This window comes from Crocodylus siamensis, chromosome 2, assembly GCF_052110815.1.
Source record: "Crocodylus siamensis isolate JL-2025a chromosome 2, ASM5211081v1, whole genome shotgun sequence".
NCBI lineage: Eukaryota > Metazoa > Chordata > Crocodylia > Crocodylidae > Crocodylus > Crocodylus siamensis.
Genome location: NC_143396.1, coordinates 98700922 through 98716538, shown reverse-complemented (window position 1 = coordinate 98716538; position 15617 = coordinate 98700922). Strand labels below are relative to the sequence as shown.

General features: G+C 44.0%; 1 protein-coding gene across 5 annotated transcripts in view; it reads right to left on the bottom strand.

The window, feature by feature from the left end:
• INPP4B (inositol polyphosphate-4-phosphatase type II B) overlaps nucleotides 1–15617 on the bottom strand; it is a 613602-nt gene that overhangs the window by 460377 nt on the left and 137608 nt on the right. Inside the window, exon 1 of one of the 5 annotated variants that reach the window (XM_090036468.1) lies at nucleotides 10786–10842. The exons of the other annotated variants lie outside the window; for them this stretch is intronic. The gene's annotated coding sequence lies outside the window, so the exon portion shown is untranslated. Of the gene's footprint in view, nucleotides 1–10785; nucleotides 10843–15617 lie in introns of those variants that run through there. 5 annotated transcript variants of the gene reach the window in all.

Sequence of the window (15617 nt, the reverse complement as noted above, 5' to 3'; positions counted from 1 at the left end):
AAACTGGCCAGGGGAGCAGGCACCGCCTTGCTGTGGGGCAGGCCAGCGGGGTTGGCTTCAAGCAGGCAGGTGAGGAGGCAGGCCCGGGCCAGCAATGCCAGCAGCCGCTGCTTGGCTTTCCGCACAGGGCCGCACTGGCAGCGCAGTGCATGGGCACGGGCTCGTGTCAGGCTAGGGAGGCGGGGGCAGGAACATGGGCACTCCTGGACGCACATCCTCCCTGCCAGCGACTGGCGTATCCTGGGCCTGCGAGCGAGCCACTCCTCCACCACCCGGCTGTAAAGTTCTCACATGAAGGCTCCGTCCTGCGCCTGCCCTGAGCCTGCGGCACCAGCTGTGGCCGCTCAGGTGGGCATCGGCTCCTTGGGGCAGGCAGACAGGGCTGCTCAGCAGCCACAGCCACCAACGACCCCAGCCCAGGAAGGGTCCAGCCCCAAGAGGGACCCGGCTAGGCTGAGCTGCACTGAGGCAGTGCATGTAGGAACCTTGTCTCTTCCCCAGTCCTTCAGCAGCCATTAGAAAGCTGCTGAGGGGCTGGGGGAGGGACAAGGGGTTTCCTGTCACAGCACCATGGGCCACAGAAAATGCCTTGGTGGGCCGGATGGAGGCCCATGGGCCACATGTTGGACAAGCCTGCTCTATCCTGATTGTAAATGCCACTTTGTTTCTCAAGTTTCTCCTCAACCCCCTCATCTTTAAAAAAATCTTTCCCCTACTGGCATCTGTGGCAACCATGTCAGGTTTTGTTTGTCCAAGAAATATTTTCTCAGAGATTGTGCAATATGGACATTCACACTTCCAATTTATTCTATTTCTCTTGTTCCTCACCTTGCACTTCATGAACCAGGTATCTCTTCCGTCCATCAACAAAGAAACTACCCCACTGGAAGGAAGGGATTAATCCCCGAGACACTTCAAACACTGGGGACTGATTAAAGACTGAAGGCTTTAGGGGAGATGCTTCTCATGGCAGGGGTGTCAAACATACAGCCCCTGGGCTGTATCTGGCCTGAAGGACTGCTTCACATGACCCACTGGCCTACCAGCAGGCCACTGGAAATGTGGGGCATGGTTTGCCACAGAATCTAGGCCCTTGGACCCCAGTGGAGATGGTGATCTGCAATAGGTTGCCAGTCACCTTCCAGCCATTTTGCCCATTGTTTTGCCTATCACAACCCTACCTCCCCAGCCTCTACCATCACTCATGCTAGAGCTGGAGCTGCTGCTGCACCACAGGATGCATGTCAGGGGTTAGATCAGCTACCACACACCCCAGATCAGAGCCAGAACTGCTGCCACTGCTACATGCTTTGGGTTAAAGCCAGAACTGCTGCTGCCAGAACTTCGTAAGCTAGACCTGACCCACAAGGAGCCCCATAGTCTGGATCCAGCCCAAGGCATGAAGTGAGTTTGATACTCCCATCTTCCAGAAACATCAACATAAGAGCGCTATTCCTGAGGCCCAAAACACGAAGCACAATGAAACAAAAACACAAAAAAATAGACCGACATGCACAGCACTCACCAACATTATTTACAGCAATGTTTGAAGCACAGAATTTCTACTTGCATCCTCCAGAAGTTCCTTGCTAGTTTCATGTTCATCCTCCAAGTGAAAAAGCTGTTTCTGGAAAGTTTTAAAGGACAATTTTTTTTTCCCCTAAACTGTCTACCTGTGAACTATTTTGAATCCAAAAATACAAACACCCATACAGTTGATCAACCTCACACTTTTGAGGTAAAACTTAGACTTATAGTAAATTTCTTCAAACTGAAAGGAAGAGTTTCCCTTGGCCTGCCTATTCTAGCTAAGGCATGCTTTAGTCCTACTGTGCTCAGGGTAACAGCATAAATTAGAGCAATGTTAGAGACACATGTCATGGAGTCTCCCAGGTGATCACTTACTCAGGACCTCCAACCTTGTCTAAACATTCAGTGGGAGGGAAGCCCTGGGTTTTTCTGATCCTGAGACCCCAGCCTTTTGGTCCCCAACCCTCCCCTAGCTATCCCTGGTCCTGCCTCAGACAGCTGTCTGCCAGTACAAAGTAAGGACGTCACCTCTTAATAATAAGAAGGGCACCAAGCAGGAAAATAGATAGGTCTTTTTCAATTAAGGCATTTACTGGAGCAAATGCCATCCTGACAGAGGTTCTCTGCCCCTTCCAAAGACTTAAACTGCTGCCCAGTCTCACCTGCACAGCCATGAGCACTACACACTTAGCTCAGGTGTTCTCCCTCCGGTTTTTACAGCCTCAAGGCCCAAAGTCATTCAGCTGTTTTCTCTTTAGACTCTTCCCCCATTTCACAACTGACAACCTCATCAGGCTTTTCTGTCCATTGTGACACTTATCTCAGTCTGCTTCCATTGATGCCTCCATGGCATCTTCTCCAAAGGATGAGTATCAAGTGTACCTGATGCATCACCAGGACTATTCACCTCCCTATTGATGGTCAAGCTCTCTCATCCTACTCACCCAGCACAGACAGCTCTGGGATTTAGCACGGACTCTATTCACCTTCTTTCCCCGTGTACAAGTTCATCATAGAAATGGAGACATTTGTAATATTATTCCAGCACAAACGCATTTAAAACAGAAATGCTAGAACAAAACCACAGTCTGTCACACTACAATAACTGTATGAGCTGTTCTGTCACCTCAGAATAGTGAGAACACAAGGGCCTTTTAGCTAATAAGCCCTGCAATAACCTTTACATGGTCCTTTCTCTGTACTCTTTGAAATCATTTCTCCAATTACTATGAATGATCCACTTCCGTGACGGTACAGATAACAACTGGGTGTCACTAGATGGGATTAAGGAACTGAATTTTTGGGACACTATACAAAATACATGAATTCCATTTATGCCTTGGAGCACAATTCTTCACAACTTTTTGGGATACTTTTTGCAAAAGCAAACTTCCAACTACATCCTCTGGTTTTATCAGATTTGCCTGAAATATGAAGCATGTGTGAGTGCATGTGCACACACAACAGTGTGACACTGGTACACCTGCACCTGCATGAGAAACTGAAAAGTACTTTTCTTTCTAAATCTAAAAAAAAAAGAAAAGAAAAAAAAGAGGCAGTCAAAATAACCTATGGAATGGATAAGTAGAAAGAAAGGCATTTCCCTGTTTCCACTTGACCTCAGTTAACATTAATCATCTACTGACTGAAAGCCACGCTGCTGACAAATGAAGGAATACACAGACTGCTAAAATATTAAATGAGAAGGGTAAAAGAAGGAACAATAGGGAAAATATTACATATTTATAACGGTAGTTTATAGACTTTCATAATTTTAAAAAGCCCCCCGCCCCCTTCCCTTAATCTGGTACAAATCTGGAGGCTTCTATGCTCCTTTGCAATATGTAAATATCAGATTGGTTGATTCTGTGAGAATTGAACATTTGTCATGAAAGTTAAAAGGAAGGAGACTGTGGCAAAGTCTGTGGCAAAGTCTGTAAATCACACTTTAACAATTTAACCAACCTGGCTGTCAAAACATACTTTCAGACATGCAGTGCAAAGACAGGCTCCACTTAAAAAATTCAGTCTTTCATTAACAATTCAACTGGATGTATTGTTAAGAATCCCTGTTCTAGACAATAGAGAAAAGATTTAATCTGTTCTTTCTGTTCTAGACAAAAAAAAGTTAATCTGTTTTTCTTTACAAAGAGGTATAACTGCTGAAAATGATCCAGACAATTAACTGATAAAATCAGAGATAGAAAAAACAAAATGAGTAAATGTAATTTAGAAGCAGATAAATTTCTTGGTCTGGTTGCTTGCCAAGCAGAGCTAATCATTTCATATAAAACATACTTGGCAACATCTTTTGCATGGCAACCTAGTGCTGGCAACCTGTAATGAGTTGCTCATCCCCCGTGACTTTTTCCATAGCCACTCATCCTGTTGTTATGACCCACAGTCCTTGTTCTTCGATATATTACTTCCATTTGGCTGTATTAAGAAATACTTTGTTTGAACACAGGCATGGGAATAAGTTTTTTCTAAGACCTGTCACTTATTTGACACAGTCAAATTAGAACCTTAATAAATGCATTTCCCCATCTATAAAAGTTGGGATAAAGGATACTTACCCCTGTTTGTAAACCACAGTGGAAGCTTTTTCAGAAGACATACTATTAGTATTTAGGGTCCTAGAGAGAATACCATCAGTGCTATTTAAGGAAAACCTTAAATGGGAATAGTTTCTTAAGAGTGCCATAGTACTCTATCCTCTCATGATGGGAAAGTGGGAAAGCAAAGGGAATTTTCTGGTAGTGCAGAGGAGGAGCTGGTGAGGTGGGGTTGGTCACAGTGGACCATAAACTGAATATGAGAGGGAGTGGGAGAGGGAGAGAGCAGAAGCCTCAAAGCATGACCTATGAGGAAGACTGAAGGAACTAGAATAGTTTAATTTGGAGAAGAGAAGACTAAGGAGGGATTTGATTTAGTCTTCAAACACCTGTAAAGAGATCATAAGAGGATGGAAATAGACTATTCTTTGTGGTTGTATGGGACAGGACAAGATTTGGAGCAATGGCTCCAATCTTCAGCAGAGGATATTTAGATTGGAGATTAGCAAAACACTTTCTGACTTGTCTTTCTGAAATTGGAAAGACAAAAAGGTATAGCAGAGAGGGGAGGGGGGAAAGGCTAAAGGGGAAAAAAAGACTAAAGGCTAAAAGTCTCTTTTCTACCTTGTATTCTATCACTCTAATATCTCTCTTTAGCCTTTTTCCCCCTGGTTTCTTCCCCCTCTCCTCTCTGCTTTACCTCTTGTCTTTCTAATTTCTAATGGATACATCCATTTCTTGTAGTCTCAGACCAGCAGAGACTCCCTATGTGTGAAGAAGAGTGACTACGCCCAAAGGCTTGCCAAGAACTCTTTTCCAACTACTCAGTTGGTCTAATAAAAGATATCACATCTACTCAAAGAACCTTAGAAAATTCATTCTAATTTATAACATACAACTTATCAATGTTCTTAAAAAGAGAACAAGAAAAAGTATACGCAAACAACTTAAACTTCAGTAATTATAAAGTTAGTCTAATTACCTAATCTGATCATCATAGGTCACCTGAATAACCAGCCTATTACTCGTCTTATCAAAACTCATGAGGATTTTTGGTTTGGGGAAGAGGGAAGGAAGGGCAAGTCGTAAACCTTAGGTATTTTCCAGATTTGCAATCAGAAGACTGTTTAGGGGATCAAAAAATGTGTCCGAAGTCTACACAGACTCAGACTTTGGAACTTCCAGCCGGCTCTGTTGCTAATCTGCCCAAATGCCTTAGGCCTTCTCTTGCTTTGATGTCTTGATCTGTAAATATGGGTAACAATACTGACCATCTTTTTAAAGCACTTTGAGACCTATGGATAAAAACTGAAATGCTATACTGGGATTAGAACACCACATAGTATTTCCACAGAGTATCATAAATTTATTTCTCTAGCACTTGCAGATTTTTATGCAGGGGCGTAATAAATCAAAACCAGGTAACTCATGCTGAACATAAAAAAAAAAAACCCAACAGGTGCAAGACAGAGGTATGGATTTCATCTTTATTCTTTCCTTTTAGGAATAACATTTCTCATTTTAAATGCAAGTTGTACACTTAAAAAATAAAATATAAAAAATCTAAATCTTGGATTCTTTGCTTAGTTGCATCTGTGGATGTTCATTTAACAACTGAAATCAACAAGCATGATTCAGTAAATATGACCTTGAGGAAAGTAAATTATACTGACCAATATCAGCAAGATCCCTGTGATCTGGAAGATATTTATCAGAATGGAGTACACACTGTCACTAACATCACTGTATCTTGATATTTTAAAGATTCGTGGTACTTAGGAGTAACTTCAGAGTCTAATGTAAACCTTCAGATGGGGCTCCACAGAAAGTGTGCTAGTGGAGGCTGTGGAGAAGGGCTGAATTAGTGCATTCACCCACCAAAACGGCCATTCATGCATCCAGGAAGCCCTGAAATTTTTACACAAAATGTGGCCAAATTTTTTTGTTTGCAAATACTGAGTACATGACTATCCTTGTTATGTACAGATGCAGGCTGTCAGAGTGTCACATATATTACATTTACTTAATCTCATGAAAATAATATACTTTTAAATGATAGGTTCAACTGAGAATTAGTTTCATAGTTTCTAGGGATGGAAGGAACCTGAGTAGATCATCTAGTCCGACCCCCTGCCATGGCAGGAAACAATACTGGGGTCAAATGACCCCAGCAAGATATTCATCCTCTTAAAACCCCCCAGGGTAGGAGCCAGGACCACCTCTCTTGGAAGTTGGTTCCAGATCCTAGCCACCCTGACTGTGAACTAGCGCTTCCTGATATCTAGCCTAAACCTGCCCTCTGCCAGCTTGTGACCATTATTCCTGGTCACTCCTGGCAGTGCTCGGGGGAACAGGGACTCCCCCAATGCCTGCTGATCCCCCCTGATTAATTTATAACAGGCCACTAGATCCCCCCTCAGCCTTCTCTTTTGGAGGCTGAACAGGTTCAGGTCCCCTAGCCTCTCCTCATAGGGCCTGCCCTGCTGTCCCCTGACCATGCGAGTGACCCTCCTCTGGACCCTCTCCATGCTGTCGACATCCCTCTTGAAGTGTGGCGCCCAGAACTGGACACACTACTCCAGCTGCGGCCTGACCAGTGCCGCCTAGAGGGGGAGGATCACCTCTTTGGACCTGCTTGAGATGCATCTGTGGATGCATGACAAGGTACGGTTGGCCTTCCTGACTACCTCCCCACACTGCCGGCCCATGTTCATCTTGGAGTCAATTATGACTCCAAGATCTTTTTCCGCCTCCGTGCTGACAAAATGGGAGTTCCTCAACCTGTAGGTATGGTGCCGGTTGTTCCTCCCCAGGTGCATCACCTTGCACTTGTCTGTGTTGAAGCCCATCCTATTCACATCCACCCACCCTTGTAACCTGTCTAGGTCTGATTGTAGCCTGATGCTTCCTTCCAATGTGCCCACGTCCCCCCACATCTTAGTGTCATCAGCAAATTTGAACAGGGTGCTTTTTACCCCCTCGTCCAAATCACTGATGAAGATGTTGAACAGTGCAAGCCTGAGGACCGAGCCCTGCAGAATCCCACTGCCCATGTCCTTCCAAGTTGAGAAGGACCCATCCACTACCACCCTCTGGGTGTGGCCCTCCAGCCAGCTGGCTAGCCAATCGACTGTGTGGGCATCGACACCACAGCCCCCCAGTTTCTTAATGAGTATGGGGTGAGAGACAGTGTCGAAAGCCTTCCGAAAGTCCAGGAAGACTATGTCCACTGCTACCCCTGCATCTAATGATCTGGTTGTGAGATAGTGCTTACGCTGAGCAAGGCCTAGCATAATTAACAATGCACTAAAACTCCCAGAATGCTTCAAGGAGGTTGAGAAGTCAGCGATTGACATTCTGGTGATCACCTTCTGACCCTTGGATAAAAATGCTGACAATCTGATAAAAATTGCAAGCAAGCAGCTTATATTGTTAAAACAGGAAACCGCACGGCTAAACCGCAATGACAAAAGATAACCGTATATTATGCAAGCAGAGTCTGGAAAATGTTATATTTAGGTCATTAAGACTTAGCATAAGAAGCGTAAAAATTATAATAATGAGTGTGCCACCTGATATTATAATATAGATGAGTTAACTAGTAACCAATAGAAGTAAAAATTAGAAATGTATATGTATATGTATTATCATATACAAGTAACAGTAAAGTTATGTTAGATGCCTCACTCAGAGCAGAGTGGGGACAGTTTTGTATCTTTTGTCTAAAAAAAGATAAGGGACTCCTTTTAAATGAGCTGTTGACCAGTTCTGAGACTACTAAGTCAGGCAGCCACACCTAGCCTTCAGGTTAGAAAGCAAGGGCCTGGTTTGGGAACCTCGTGAACCAACAGACCTCCTTAGTTTATGACTTTGTGAAACAACAGAAGTTTTAAATTGAACATCCAGGTCTGAGCCTGTGCTTAATTCAGTCCTTATATAATTCAGCCCGAACTCACACACTGGTAATCTGATCGTAGAAGGCCACCAGGTTGGTCTGACAGGACCTGCCACTGATGAACCCGTGTTGGTTGCCCCTAAGCATGCAGTCCCCTGCTGGCCCCTCATGGATGTGTGCCAGCATAATTTTCTCAAACAGCTTGCCTAGGATCGAGGTAAGACTAACTGGCCCATAGTTTCCTGGGTCCTCCTTCTTCCCCTTTTTGAAGATGGGAACAACTTTGACCCTCTTCCAGTCCTCTGGGACCACACCAGAGCACACGAGTGTTCATAAAGCCATGCCAGGAGTCCTGCAATGACCTCGGCCAATTCCTTTAGGACTCTAGAGTGGAGATCGTTCGGGCCAGCTGGGAATTAGATTCCCAGTTTCAGATCAGATGCATGCCGTGCATGCAAATGAGAGGGGCAAAGAGAAGCTTTTCAGGTATCATTAGGTCCCAAATAAACAAAATATTCTACTTGATAATTAAATAAAATAAATACAACAAAACCTACTAAAACCATATTTTTTCCTCTAAAGTTGTAGGTATATACAGGCAATCCTCGACTTACAACATTTAGAGTTACAACATTTCGCACTTAAAACGTTTATAAATAGACACCCTTTTTCAACATTATGATGTCAATTTCAACTTTACAACGCTTGATCCAACACGATGCCACATCTCCCTGGAGAACATCAGTCCAAAATTCCTTGAACATTTTCTTAAAGAAAGCAGACAAGACTCCAGAAAAGCCTGCAGCCAAGACTCCTGAGAAGACTCCAGACAAGAACCCTTCAAAAAGTCCAACCAAGAGCCTTTCAAACAGTCCAGCAAAGTCACCTCAAAGAGTCCCTCCAAATCAATATGATTGCTATTTACAATATAAATATATTAATGTAGCTATATTACTCACCTATAATTGATCGAGTACAAAATTCTGGGATATTTTTGGTGAAAATAGGGTATTGGGCCTTGGTTCAGGAACCAATCCCCCATTTATAACACTGTTTCTTATGAGGAAATTGTTTCTGAGTTGCAATGTTTCAACTGAAGATGTGGTTTTCCAGAACCAATTGTGTTGTAAGTCCAAGGACTGCCTGTACTTCTGCTATTGAAAGTTAAGGAATCCATTTATTCACCATGGACAGAATTAACATAAACCTACCAAATTCTTTATTTTGAACTTAATTTTATCATCATCCACAGAACCTTCATATTAGTGATATATGAACAGCACAGACTATGCTCTATAACAAGGATGTCAAATTAATTTGGACCTACAGACAGGTTCTAGGCCACAGCAAAATGTTGGGGTTAACACAATCATCGCTTGATCTACCTACATCAAAACAGGTCCTTCAAGTTCTCACCAGGGACCCATACCCAAGATTTCAGCTGCAGGGTGAGCAACAGCAGTGTTAAATCACATGGCCTCCTGAACCCATGTGTCCCAGCGAACTGGATGACATAGTATCGTAAGTTGGATCTACAGTATGCCTGATGCATTTGCTGTGACTAATGTTGTATCTGTCTTCTCTATATAAAATCGCTGAAGCGCGAGTAACACGTCCACACACCCCTAGCATCCTCCCCCTACCATACAGGCAAATTTTAAGTTGAAAAGAAAAATGCACATTGTTCTTTCATCTCTCAATTTTTAACTAGCATAATTATTGTTATAAAGGTGAAAGGCAATTCAGTCTCATGCTTTCTCAACCTACCCTTTTTTGAAAAAGCTTCCAATTTAATCACAATATCATGTAATATTTATTTCTCCATCAGTAGTAGAAAAAAATTACAAAAGCTTAAAATGAAGGGCTTTTTAACAAAACTATCAGACATTCAAATTTACAATATGGCATGTAAAAATCAAATGTAAAATAAATTTTGTTCTGAGATATCCACAGCACACCAAAAAAGAAAGGAAAAAAGAGGAAAAAAACAATCCACACATGCAGGAGAGAGAGACAGATTGTGGGAAAGGGGAAGTTATTGAAAAGATTTCTTAGCTGTGCTTTAACCTCTTGTTCACAGGACTTGTACATAAAGATTACCATCAGTACTAAGAGGAATAGAAAAATCTGTTCCAGCTTATATTTGCCCTTTTTACTGTATAACCCAACAATCTTAGAATTCCCAAAATCACATTATCCCCTCCATATTTTATTACTTCTGCAAAGCCAGCATTTTACTAACTCTACAGTTCAAATCAAATAGAAGAGTAAAAACTCATGATACACATACACTGGTAACAGATGTGGGGGGAGAAGAAGCAGCATTTTACTGGAAGAGGAAGAGCTGGTTGAATCAGTGGTTCTTAGCCTTTTTCATACCAGGACCCATTTGCCAATATCAATGGCTTGTCCCAACCCATACTGCCCTGGTCCTGCTGGTGCCTAACCTACAGTTCCCTGCCCCCTGGCCCCTGCTGGTGCCACTCACCCCCAAGCCACAGCCCCCTGCCCCCCAGACCATCCTGCTGCCCTTCATTTCAGACCCGCATTCCCCTGCCCTGTCCCAGCCCTGTCAGAGGGGGCCCCTAGCTGCTTCCGTCCTGCTCAGGCCAGAGCATGAGCAGCAAGTGAGGGCCCCTGCATGTATGCATACTGCCCCGTGTCACAGGGCTAGGCACACAGCTTCCTGCTGCAAAGGACCATCCCGTGCCTTCCCCCGCTGCAGGCAGGCAGACAGACACACACACAAACCCCCAGCACTCCGGACAGTCCCTTGGACTTCTATCTCCTGCTCCCCAGACTTACTTGCGTCCAGAAGCTGGGGCTGCTCCCACCACCCAGACTCACTCTAAGCTGGTCATGTGTGTCTGCGTGCACAGATGCATCTGCACCCCCTGCCTCCAATCATCCCAAGCAGTCACTTGTAGGCTGGAACTCTGCTAGCCTGCAAGGGAAAACCTGTGCTTTCACAGGTTTCTCTGGGGACCCACTTGTGACCCTTTCAAATATTCTTGCGACCCACTTTTGGGCTGCAACCCACCAGTTGAAAAACACTACGCTAGAAGTTCAAAGGGTGTTCCTGACAGACTTACAAGTCCCTTTTGGCTACATGCTCCAGTCTTAAGTAAAATGCCACATTATGACTGTCAATAGAAATGAGATATGGCTTCATAAGATTCTCTTTCCAACCAGCATAAAATTACCTAATGTATCAAATAATCAAATGCATCTAATACATCAAAGCTTGATTATTTTTTATTGCATAAATATTTTTCATATTAGAACAAATCATTATTGTGAGTCTAAAGGACCATATTTGCACTTACTCTAGAAGCATTAAAACGTTTAAAGTAAGCATAAGTTAGTGGAAAGAGGCCATGGATCCTCACTGAAATCATGCACAAAGCCAACATAAAAAGACTGCTTACATTTATTGCTACACTTCAGAAGTATATTTTAAAGTAGATCAACAACAAAAAAAATCTGAGGAACTTTTATGGCTTCAGTTTTCAGTGTTCAATTTAGTTTTGCATGATCATTAGCAATCCTGTTTTTTCTCTGTTTAAAAATTGCAAATTCTCGGATTAAAAGACACCCAAGTCTGTGTTTTTCCATAATTAAAATGAACCATCACTATCTATATCTATCTATCTATCGAGAGAGAGAGAGAGAGAACAACTGAACACCAGTATTTTATTGCTATATTTACAATTTCAAAGCAATTTGGAAGCCTACCAGTGCTTCAATTACTATAATTAAATAAATTCTAAGTACCTATAAATTTTGACATTTGATTTGGGGTTAGTTGTTTTTTTTTAATCATGGAAAAATCAGAGCTTCCCCTGCCCCCTTCACTCACCATGATGCGGATCCGGCTGCAGCTGTCCCCCACACACTGCTTCGTGGCACTGAGCAGTCCTGATATGTTGGTTCCCTGCCCATGCCATTGCCCCTCACTCCTGACCCAGAGCCCCTCAGCTCTGCTGATGCCCCTCAGTCTCCACCCACAGCTCTCCGCCCCCTGCCAGTGTGCCTCACTGTCCAACCACAGCCCCCCACTTCCCCCATCCCTGCCACAAAAGGCCCTGAGCTACCAGGGTTACAGGGCCAGGGACCTCGGTCTGCAGCCCCCTGCAGCAGCACCCAAGCCCTAACTGCCACCCACAGGAGAGGGCAGCTGCTGCGGCAGAGCCCAGTTCCACCTCCACCACAAATGACAGAGCTGAAGCAAACCCCATGGCAAGTGGGAGGTGTGGGCTGTGCACTGCGGGCTCAGGCTCCCCACCCTGCTGCTCTCACCCCAGGGCCTCCACAGCCCAGCAGCCAGAACCCAGCATGGCAGGGCAGAGCAGGACTGGTCAAGGAAGCTCACTGCCACCACTGGGAGCTCTGCGCCACCATGGCAAGGTGCTTCCTGCCTGCCCAACAGCAGGGAAGGGCACAACTCCATGCCACCATACCTGCTGCTACCAGGTGGGCAGGGGGTGCCTCCCCAGGCAATGAGCTCCTCCACCAGCTCCGGCTCTGCTGCACAAGGTCCCACCCACTGGGTTTCAGAGGCCCCGGGGAGAGGGCAGCAGGGCAGGGAGCCCCACATGCCCCTCACACCTCCCTGGGAACGCACACAGTGGATAGGAGCCAGGCTCCGCTATACGCCTCCCAGACAAGCCATCCATGTCTTCGTCCTGCTCCCTGCCTGGGCCCTGCAGCTGTGAATTCTGGCCCCAGGGCTCAAGCCCTATGCACTGCCCAGACTCCAGCCCTACCCAACTCCATCCCTCCCTCTATGGGGGCCCCAATTCCCATCCCTACCCCAACCAGACTTACCTGTGGGGAGCTGCTTCCTGGGGGCCACATACATATGTAAGAGCACACATGCACATAGCATCCTCTACCTGACCGCTCTCTTCCTTCCCCCCAGCCCCAGAAGGCTAGAACTCTGTCAGCCCACAAGGGGAAACTCACTGTTTCCCACATTTTTCTGCTTAAACTCTGCTTAAAATGAGAAAATCTGGGTTTTTCTCCTTAAAATGAGAATAATCCAGGTTTTACCACATTTTTCCCTGGCAAACAGAAAAACCCAGATCCCTGATGATCCCTTCTAGATGATGTAAACAAATATGCCTGAACTTTAGCTCAATGAAGAACAGATTAATATCAATTAAGATAATCATGGTCATGACTGAAAGCATGTACAGTCCTCTTAAAACCCATCACTTGGCAAATCTGGCCCTTTGTAATGCAAGGAAGACATGTTCCCAAACCCAGGTGAGTGAAAAGAAGTGTCTAATCCCCAGGAACAGTCAGTCAAGTATGAAGAAAAATATCAAGACCTCCTGACCTAAGTTTTGCTGCACAGAAGTGTCTAGTGTGATACAGCCCATTTCAGAATTAAAAGGTCAAAGATGCTCTAATGTAGCTCCTGCTCTTGCAACACCAACTGCTGTCCGCTGAATGAATTCTCAAGTCCAATTTGCCCTGATGGAAGTTAGGGACACTGTCATTAACATCTGTGCTGTCCAAAGTTTGGCAACAGATCTTGCTTATTGCTGTCCTGTTTTCATAATTGATTAGGAATGTTGTGACTTGAATCACTAGTTCAAATTGCTGTACTTTTTGCTCATCCCCAAGGGTTATAATAAAGGTTATTTACCAGTAACTGTGAATCATTATATTTTCCTAGAAGTTCAGAAAGAAGAAGTTGCTTGGTCAGAACCTTCTAGAAAGTATTTTCAACAGTGCAGCTTCACACACCCCTGCACTCAAATGAAGCAATTCAAGCCCACTGTATAAATAAAGGAAAAATTATATCTTGGTCAGAATTCCTAAGGGTTAAAAGAAAACTAACACCTGGTTAGGGAAAAAAAGAAATCATACTTCAATTCTTCATCTTTTTCTATGCTAACTCAGTTTACAAGTTAAAATTCAGGAACGACAAATGATGCAGAGTACGTTTACCAAAGCAGCTGGCTGAGGTTGTGAGCAAGGGTATCAACCATACGGCCCACAGAGACCTGTTGGGCAAGGAGCTAGCAGGGGCAGGACCCGACACAGAATCTGGGGCTATGGGGCTCTTCTGGGCAAGGCTGTCAGCAGCAAGGGTTCAAGCAAGGGCTGTGCCAGCAACAGCCCTGTTCCCCTGATGCTGCTTGGCCCACCACTGGCCCCAGTGCTGCAATCACTGGCCCTGCTATCACTGCCACATGTCCTGCTGCCTCCAGGTCTCGATCTGGCCCGTGAGAAGATCTGCAGGCCAGATCTGGCCCATTGCATAGTTTGACATCCTTGCTATAAGAGATAGAGAACTTTTCTCTTTTCAGATTTCTGTTCCCTACCACTATTCCCAATATCCCAGAATCCCACTGTACTATTTTATTTAAGCATAATAGGATGCGGATCCTGCGTAGGACTATAAACCACATCCAACTGGAGGGCCTGGTGGCAACATGGTGGGTCCACTCATGGCGGAGTAGGTCCTATTTTAGGACCCATGCAATGATAATTTACTGGACCTCTCTATAAATTTACTGGACTTCTCTATATACAGTTGTAAACAAAAGGTGTATTTGATAGCGGCACCACCAGTGTTCCCCGCTGCTGCGTAGTTTACCACTTTGTTGCAGACATAGAACATGAACAGCCATTTTGCCATTAGGTTCTGAAAAACCCTTGTAATTATTTCTGTCAAATAAACACAATAAATTGTTTTTAGGACCTTCCAATAATAATGGTTTATATTAGGTACCAACCATCTGGCCAACCCCATCATATTTAAAAAACAGCTAATTTAATTACCTCGTTACAGGAATGTTTAATTCACACAATAACCCGCGCTCTGGTCATTTTACCTTCATTATCCAAGTTATGGTCAAGAACATCCTGCTAGAGCCTCAATAAATACCTACTGGTAATATTAAAACCTGCAGTTTGACAAACATTGCCATTTTAAAAATATAAGTAAAACCAGTTTTTTAAATGACCAACTTTCTTCATTTAATGAAAAAATGATACATATAAAAGCTGTAAAAACATAACACTCTGTTTAATACAAGCTGAAGAAGAACTTTAAAATAAGCTTATAAAACCGCTCAAAAAGAGCTTCTGGAATATTATCACTACCATATGCAATGTGTTTTTAAAGGTCATTCAGGTATTCATGCACCGTCAACAACTTCACTCAGTTCCAACTCTTCTTAAGTCATTACGGAAATTGGGGGCAGGAAAGCAGGCTGTCAAATTAATAGGTTATTGACTGATACAGTCTGTTTTGAATCAGCAAGGTCACCATGTAACATTTCACTGTGAACTCAAGGTTACAGAGAAATGGATGAGATTATTCATTTCAGAATCTCTGCCGTTGTTTCTAATGATTTAATCTTGTATTTGATTAGCTCATGTGAACTCTGACCTCAAGGATGACCCTAAAACAACAAAAGACAAAAAGAAAAAGTTGAAAACAGATGCAATTTGGGAAAACTGCCTTAGAATTTTCCAGCATCCCTGTATGTTATTTCACTGACATCCAAGACCACTGAGTAAGAAGCTTCATCTCATACAGACATTCAGTTTCTCCTGGGAGAGTCACTGCTCTCCCAGAAGAACCACAAATGCACAGTTGTTCAGGCTTTTCTCCCAGG